This window comes from Pelobates fuscus, chromosome 4 (assembly GCF_036172605.1).
Source record: "Pelobates fuscus isolate aPelFus1 chromosome 4, aPelFus1.pri, whole genome shotgun sequence".
Taxonomy (NCBI): Eukaryota; Metazoa; Chordata; class Amphibia; order Anura; family Pelobatidae; genus Pelobates; species Pelobates fuscus.
Genome location: NC_086320.1, coordinates 126,440,597 through 126,449,773, shown reverse-complemented (window position 1 = coordinate 126,449,773; position 9,177 = coordinate 126,440,597).

Below are 9,177 nucleotides of genomic sequence, written 5' to 3'. Positions count from 1 at the left end.
GACCATAGGTTGGAGCAGAGTCGGTCAAAGAACTCCCGGGTGTGTCTGGGTGGAGTGGCAAGGGTGTTGCTTGTTCCATGCTTCGCCTTCTTTAATTCCTTCGCTGTGTGCCTTTCTTTGCTGCATTGTGGCTGCATCAGGCCACATGTAGTGGTGTGCTTGTCCGCCATCTTGGGCACTGCTGCTTCCATTCTGCTTGGAGGTTCATCTGCTATGATGCCTCCGTGTGTTGTGTCCCATGCTGGTGGGGACCGGGATATCCCCCGCCGGTCCAGGGGGGGGGGGGAGCGATGTGTGAGTATCCCCTCTTCAGCCTGAGAACCGGGAGAGCGGCCGTCTCTCCGCGGCTCCCACCCGTGCAGGCCGCGGATTGTGAAGCGGGCAATATAGTGGCGGGGAGCCCCGAATCGGGCATCTCCAGACTCCGCATCACCTCCTGGGTGTGAGGGTAGTTGTCCGCTGCGGGCACAAAGCGGTGGTCGGGCGTAATGCCCAGAATCAGGGCTTCAGGTGTGGGAGCTCCCACCATGTGCGTCTTGCTCGTTCGGCTGGTAAGCTCCGCCTCTCTTATGGGTAATTTTTAATTGAGTTATTTACTCTATTATTCTTATATAATCAGCCATGTTCTTTTTCTTTATATATAACCCCCAGTTAATAAACTTTCCTCTAATAACCGCCTTGTGGGCTTCCCAGGTTTATGCAACCGGGACTTCAGGTGAATAATTTTCATTGAAGTACTGTACTATGTATTCCTTAAACTTATCTATAGACTCATCTGACTTTAATAAATTCTCATTTAATCTCCAATTGTAAATCTTTTTACAATTGTTTACCAAATGTAGGAATCTGTGTGTCATAAAAAGATAATTCTTTCTTGAATGTCTATCATGCGGTATCGAGTAATATGTAAAATCTTTTATGCCTGGGTTGGTCACTCTCCAAACATCAATAAGTTGTAGACTGTTTAGTTCTTTTTAAATTTGCTTAAGTTTTGAATATTTAAGAGTAGAAGAACCTGTAGCGGTATCTACCAATGGGTCTATGGAAACATTAAAGCCCCCTCCCCCAATATTATGATACCTTCTGCAAAATCATTTGATTTATTCGGAATGGAGCCTAAAAATATATTTTGTTTCTCGTTAGGAGCATATATACGTGCTAATGTTAATATTTGTTCACCCAGAGATCCCATAAGAAATAACGCTCTACCTCCTTTATCGTTCCATTCTTGCTTTAGAATAAATGGAATATTCTTGTTTATAATCTAAATTCTGAACTGTATTCATTTTTCTTAAATTCGTTCCTGCAGTTACTAATATTTGCCTGCAGTGGCCTCCCTAACCACTAGCACAGATATTTCCATCTCATCCTCACCTTCCTGGACTAATTCATATCCTATGAAAGTTACACCCAACTCACCTCATGGCCTTGACATTGAAGTTGATGATTGCCTGAAAGACTTTAAATCCTGGCTCCTATGTTATAACCTGTGAACATACCTTATTGGATCCAAACCCTGCTTTACTCACCATCCTGCTCCAGACTTGCCTGAACAACTCTACATTCCTGCTTTATCTACAAACCTGCACCATACCAGCCTGAACAACCCTAAATTCCTGCTTGACATCCAACTTGATTATATTGGCATCTATCATAAAAGACCTGCTACTACAGTACAACCTCTAATCCAAAGAGACTGAACAACTACAAACCTATATAAGTAATCTTTATATTTCTGTCTAGTTCTGTTTAGTTGTTATTTGTTTTCCTGTAACTTATTATTTCATTAACCCCTTAAGGACGGAGCCAAATGTACACGTTGTGAACTAAACAAAATTTAAACAAAACCTGGCATTTGCGCTATATGTCTGTCCAACCGTAATTCACCTCTTTCATATTAAATGCACCCCCCCTTATTATATATCATTTTATTCAGGGGAAACATGGCTTTCATTTAATATCAAATATTTAGCTATGAAACATAATTTAATATGAAAAAAATATAAAAAAAATGGGAGAAAATAAGATTTTTTTTATTTTTTTAGTTCTACATGACATTTTAACTGTCAATGTCATAATACTGTTTGCTTTTACTGCAATAAAATACACATATTTGTATTCAGCAAAGTCTCACGTGTAAAACAGTACCCCCTATGTACAGGTTTTATGGTGTTTTGGGAAGTTACAGGGTCAAATATAGCATGTTACATTTGAAATTGAAATTCGCCAGATTGGTTACGTTGCCTTTGAGACTGTATAGTAGCTCAGGAAATAAATTTACACCCATAATGGCATACCATTTGCAATAGTAGACAACCCAAGGTATTGCAAATGGGGTATGTCCAGTCTTTTTTAGTAGCCATTTGGTCACAAACACTGTAATTTTTGAAAACACCATAAAACCTGAACTTGAGGGGTACTGTTGTACTCGGGAGACTTCGCTGAACACAAATATTTGTGTTTCAAAACAGTAAAAAATATTGCAGCAATACTATCGTCCGTGTAAGTGCTGTTTGTGCGTGAAAAATGCAAAAAATGACACTTTTACTGGCGATATCATCGTTGCAATACATTTTACTGTTTTGAAACACTAATATTTGTGTTCAGCGAAGTCTCCCGAGTGAAACAGTACCCCCATGTACAGGTTTTATGGTGTCTTGGAAAGTTATAGGGTTAAATATAGTGCTAGCAAATTAAATTCCATATACTTTCGGCATGGATGACAGGCAGGTCCCGCTAATTGTAATTAATTAGGATACCTAATTATGTAACAATATTACATAAATATATGTGTAGAATTAATATATGTATATATCTATATACATATGTGTATATATACGCATATATATATATATTTTTTTATATATTTTTATTTATATATAGGTATATTTATAGTGATATATACATATATATTTATGTATATAGATATATATATTATTTCATTCTACTTGTATTTTGATATAAATATATATATATTAATATCACAATACAGTTAGAACGAAATAAAACACATCTATATATTTTTTAATATTTTATTTTGATTTTTTATTTTACGTATTTCCATATTGTTTTTTTTATATGATATATAAATATATATATAACAATAATTATATAGATATTTAATCAGTATCAGTCTACGTGTAATTTGATATTAATATATATATATAATTATATATATATATATATAAATATTAAAATACACCTAGACAGTGTATGTGTGTGTATGTATATGTGTATATATATACTTAGATCATATATATATAATATATATATATGATCTAAGTATATATATATATTTTTTTTTTACACTTATTTATTTTATTTTTTATTTATTTTATTTCCAGCCAGCAGGGGGACTAACTGTCATTACATTTAGTCCCCCTGCTGGCATTGCTGCAGCCAGCTATCCCGGCCATGTGATTGTGCGAGGACCTCTCTCTCACATGGCCCGGGGGGGCTGAAGAGGGCGGACGTGCCGCGGGGGGCTCCCTGGGAGTCCCCCCAACCGCGATCGCCGGCGACCGGGTAAGTAACAAAAAACCGGAGGGCGTACAATTACGCCCTGCGGCGTTTAGAGCCGCTTTTAACAGGCGTAATTATACACCCTCCGGTCTTAAGGGGTTAATATATTTTCATTCTCTCACTTTACATATCTCTCTTATTGTCTAAACCCTTTACTTCATAGCCTAGTTATTCTCACCTGTAATCTGTTATTCGGTTCTGTTTTCTCTTTCTCTCATTTCTATAATGTCTATTAAAGGATATCCTGTTTCTACTATGTCTAAGATCACAAATAAAGACCCTGAAGTTAACCCCAGTTTCAGTCTCATCCCTGACCTGCACAAGATCATGACATTCAAACAGATAGCGACTCCTTTATTTTTTTTTTGTTTTGGTGAATGAGAATAATATATCTGTGAGAATTTATAATTTCTTTTATCTTTAAAGAAATTAGTTTCTTGGATAAATCCTATATCGGCATTCAGTTGACTTAGTTCCTTATACCATTATTGATCTCTTTAAAGGAGAAATTAATCCATTAACATTTATTGATATTATATTTATTGTAAGTGTTTTTGTATCCATTACCTAGTATTGGTTAGCTTACATATTAGCTTAACAGACATTTTTTTTATTCCTTCCTCCCTCTCCTTTCTCTCTCTTTTTCCAGTTATTCTATATTTCTGGAGGGATCTATTTCTTTAGTTAGGAGGTTGTACTCAGGTATCAAGACTGTTGATGTTGGTTAGTAGGGGGAGAAAACACAAAAAACACAACACACAAATCCATGTAAACATAGAAAATCCCATACCGTTACCCTTGGGTCTCCTAACTCTGCACTACGTATTCCAGTTACTGCACAGTCCTCCTCTTTATCTACATGAGTCTATTGACACCTTTGGGTCTAAATGGAAGAGTTACGAGTCAGATAATCTCCCTGACTCTTCTCCCTGCAAACTATCATACCCTGCCTTTAAGTTTTTCCTTCTATTTTTCTTTTCTTTCATAGCTAACCTATTCTTTCGATATTGAAATCCCTAGGGATAGGACCAGGAGTTAGAGAGATATATAAGTTCATCACATATCTTCCATGATCTGCTTCCATATGGTGGTGGGGGGGGGGGAGATATTTCCGAATTATTCTTGGATTTCGTGTTATACCTCTTACTTATTCAGCCATCTATTCATTTTACAAAAAAGCCCTTCTTCTACTTTCCATTTAAAAAAAAAAGCTTTTATTCTTTATTTTTGTTATACATGTAGTAACAACAAGCTTGCCAAGCCACAACAGCGATCACAAGCATATTATAGTCAGACAAGAGAAACATTGATATGACTTTCAAATAAAGTGCACTTTTTTCTTATGATATAATTAGTAGAAGGAAAGATAGGCAGTGGTGAGATTAGACGACATGCGGTAAAAAGCAGGCTATACCAACTGACTATGTGCGTTATTTTTACAAGGTTAAACAGGTGTGTTATTGCCAGGCTAACTAGTATAATGACGAGCTTGACATCTGATTAACTAGGTGAATATTAAATACAATAGTAAACAGTCAGATTGTATGCTAGGCAGATCAAGATAACGTTTAAGCATTACGGTTAGGCCACCGATACCCCACACTTCCTGCCGTGATTGCCCTGTAAGATAAAGCTAGGTAACATGCAGGTTCCCCCCACCAAACCTTCGCTTTCAATTGTGTAGTTCTGTCCGTGTTAGACTTGGAGAAGCTGAACAAGGCAAAATGAGTGAGTGAGGCAGGGTCCATAAAAAGACTTGGATGTAGGACCTGGGGATATGAAAGCGCACCACAACCCTAAAGCGTAGTGCTCTCTGACAGTACAGCGTGGTGCAGCCCTCAGGGTTGAGTGTCCACAGTCAGCCTATTCCCGTGCTGGGAAATGTGGTGGCAGATATTGCGGGGTCCTCTAGGGTGACGATGCCGGGTGGGTCCGGAGGGTACACCTCACAATCCCAGGCCTTGTGGGAGGTCGGCGTCTTCTCTCCACAGACAGTGAAGCCGTGTCTGTCCCTGCAATTTCTCCCAAAAACTGTTAAATATCTTGTCCAGGCGTTGTAGGGCAGTGTCCACGTAGTTACTGCTTAGTTGCGGGCCCTGACTTCCAGGGTACGCCCGCCATTTTGTTAGGCCTGGCGCGCTCTGGACTGACGTTGTGAGGCATAGTAGCCATGTGCTTTGGGTCAGTGGGGATCGGGATAACCCTCGCTGGTCCACAGGGAGGGGAACGGGGATCCATACTGGCGTGAACAGCAAGATACAGCGGTTTGGGAGCAGCCGTTTCCCATGCGCCGTCCATGCTGATGGGCCACGAGGTCTGATCTGATGAGGCTGGTGAGTAACTCCACATATGCGGTACCCACATGTTGGTCTCCCGGTCCTCTGTTACGTGAGCGTCAGCCTGTACCGTGTAGAAATCAGGTAAGATCGCTAGGCAGTGCTGGAGCCGCAGACACACACGTCTGCTCAGCTCTGCGGTCAGGAACCGCCCCCTACTTTCCTTTTTTTTTTTTTTTCCCTTTCCTTTCTTTTCCAGCTTTTTTGGTCCAGGTTTATATTTTTTATTTTTTTTTCTTTATTTTTATATTTATATAATCTCATGTAATTTAATTTTAAAAAAATGAAAAAATATGATGACAAATTGAAAAAAAATACATGTTTTTTTACTTTTATGTGAAAAATCTTTTGCTCATCTACAAAAGAGAATGAAAAAACTGCTAAATAGATTGAAAATTTTGTCCTGAGTTTAAAAACACCCAGTGTTTACACGCTTTTTTGCTATTATTTTTTTTGCATGTTATAGGGCTATAAGTACAAGTAGGATATTGCGGTTTCAAAACATTAATTTTTAAAATTTATCAAGTGACATTGTAACACTATTATCTGTCATAAATCTCTGAATAACACCCCACATGTACATATTTTTTTTAAAGTAGACAACCTAGGGCAGTGCTCCCCAACCTTTTTATCGCCGCGGACCGGTAAACGTTTGATAATTTTTCCGTGGCCCGCTTGTTTTGATTTAATAAGACAAAAAAAAACAGTCACATATATTAAAAAAAACACACAGACACATACATAGTCAGAAAATCACAAACACAGTCACATAAAGACATAGACTCAAAATTGTTGGTTCAGGGTCCCACACATACGCAGACTGAATGTATATAGCATGTTCATGTGAGAGTTAATAAAAATGGGGGCAGTGTTTCTGGGGCAGTGTGTGTAGTGTGTGTATGGGGGCAGTGTTTGTGGGGCAGTGTGTGTAGTGTGTGTATGGGGGCAGTGTGTGTAGTGTGTGTATGGGGCGGTGTGTGTATGGGGGCAGTGTTTGTGGGGCAGTGTGTGTATGGGGCATTGTTTGTGGGGCAGTGTGTGTATGGGGGCAGTGTTTGTGGGGCAATGTGTGTAGTGTGTGCATTGGGGCAGTGTGTGTAGTGTGTGCATGGGGCAGTGTGTGTAGTGTGTGTATGGGGGCAGTGTTTGTGGGGCAGTGTGTAGTGTGTGCATGGGGGCAGTGTGTGTATGGGGGCAGTGATTGTGGGGCAATGTGTGTAGTGTGTGCATGGGGGCAGTGTGTGTATGGGGGCAGTGTGTGTAGTGTGTGTGTATGGGGGCAGTGATTGTGGGGCAATGTGTGTAGTGTGTGTATGGGGGCAGTGTTTGTGGGGCAGTGTGTGTAGTGTGTGTATGGGGGCAGTGTGTTTAGTGTGTGTATGGGGGCAGTGATTGTGGGGCAATGTGTGTAGTGTATGGGGGGTAAGGAGGGTAGGGTGGCTTTTTCTTTTTTTTAATTTTATTAAAATTAATATATCCATGTCCCCCCTCCCTTCTTACCTTTACTGGGAGGAGTGGGGACATTTCTTAGTCCCTGGTGGTCTGGTGGGGAATCCCTGGTGGTCCCAGCGGTGGTGTGATGAACTCTAGCCCAGTTCCAGGGCTAGAGTTCACTCTCGCGAGATTTGAAGCGTTGCCGTGGTTACCGCGGCACCGCTCCAAATCTCGCGAGAGGAGGACCCGGAGGAGCTGCAGGTAAGAGCTCCCGGGTCCTCTCTCACTCCCTCCCCTGCCGGCTGTCAGCACAGTGCCTGCGGACCGGGGAGGGAGATCTCTGATCTCCCCTCCGGTCCGCAGGCACATTGCAGGGCTGGCACTTGGGCAATGCCAGCCCTGCATTAGCCGGCAGGGGAGAATCTCGGGGTGGGGATCCGGGCGGCCCGGTACCGTTTGATCCACGGACCGGTACCGGTCCGCGGCCCGGGGGTTGGGGAACACTGACCTAGGGTATTCAATATGGGGTATGTCCAGACTTTTTTAGTAGCCACTTAGTCGCAAACACTGGCCAAAGTTAGCGTTCATATTTGTTTGCGTGTGAAAAAAGTAAAAAACTAAATTGAACGCTAATTTTGCCCAGTGTTTGTGACTAAGTGGTTACTAAAATAGAGTGGACATACCCCATTTGCAATACCTTGGGTTGTCTTCGTTTGCAAATGGTATGCCATCATGAGGGTAATTCTCATTCCTGGGCTACCATACGCTCTCAAAGGCAACGTAACCAACCTGGCCATTTACAATGTAAAAATATTTGACCTGTAACTTTCAAAAACGCTATAAAACTTGTACGGGTACTGTTATACTCAGGAAACTTTGCTGAACACAAATATTAGTGTTTCAAAACTGGAAGATGTATCACAACAATTATATCATCAGTAAAAGTGCTGTTTGTGTGTGAAAAATGCAAAAAAAAAAAAAAGTCACTTTCACTGACAATATCATCGCTGTGATATGTTTTACTGTTTTGAATCACTAATATTTGTGTTCAGTGAAGTCTCCCGAGTAAAACAGTACCCCCCATGTACAGGTTTTAGGGTGTCGTAGAACGTTACAGGGTAAAATACAGTGCTAGCAAATTAAATTCTCTGGACTTTCGGCCTGGGTTGGCAGGCAGGTCCCTTAAATTGCAATCAATAAAATTACTTAATTATGTAAAAATATTACATAAATACGCACATAGAATTTAAATATGTATGCATATTTATATATTTGAAGTCTACGTGTATATTTATATAATTATTTATGTAATTTTGTATATGGACACATGTATAGTTCGTATTATTTTTATTTATTGATATATACATAGATATATATATATATACAATTTCATTCTAAGTGTATTTTGATATATATATATATAATATCAAAATACAGTTAGAATAAAATTTCATAGATATAATTTTTTTACATTTTTATTATTTTTACATTTTTTTATTTAATTTAAATTACTCATTTGTATTTTATAATATATACAATATATATAGTTATTATGTATTATATATACACGTGTGTAATTTAATTATAAGTGTATTTTTATATTAATATATGTACATATTAATATAAAAATACACTTAGTGTGACATTATATATGTCTATATATCATATATATATATATATATATATATATATATATATATATATATATATATATATAAATAATAAAAGAAAAAAAAAATCATTATAAACTTTATTTTTTCTTTGATTTTACACTAGCAGGGAGACTGCCTGTCAGCACAGACAGTCCCCCTGCAGGCAGACACATGGACACCTATTTTGACCATGTGATCGCTCTGTTGAGTGATCACATGGCCCCAGGGGTCCT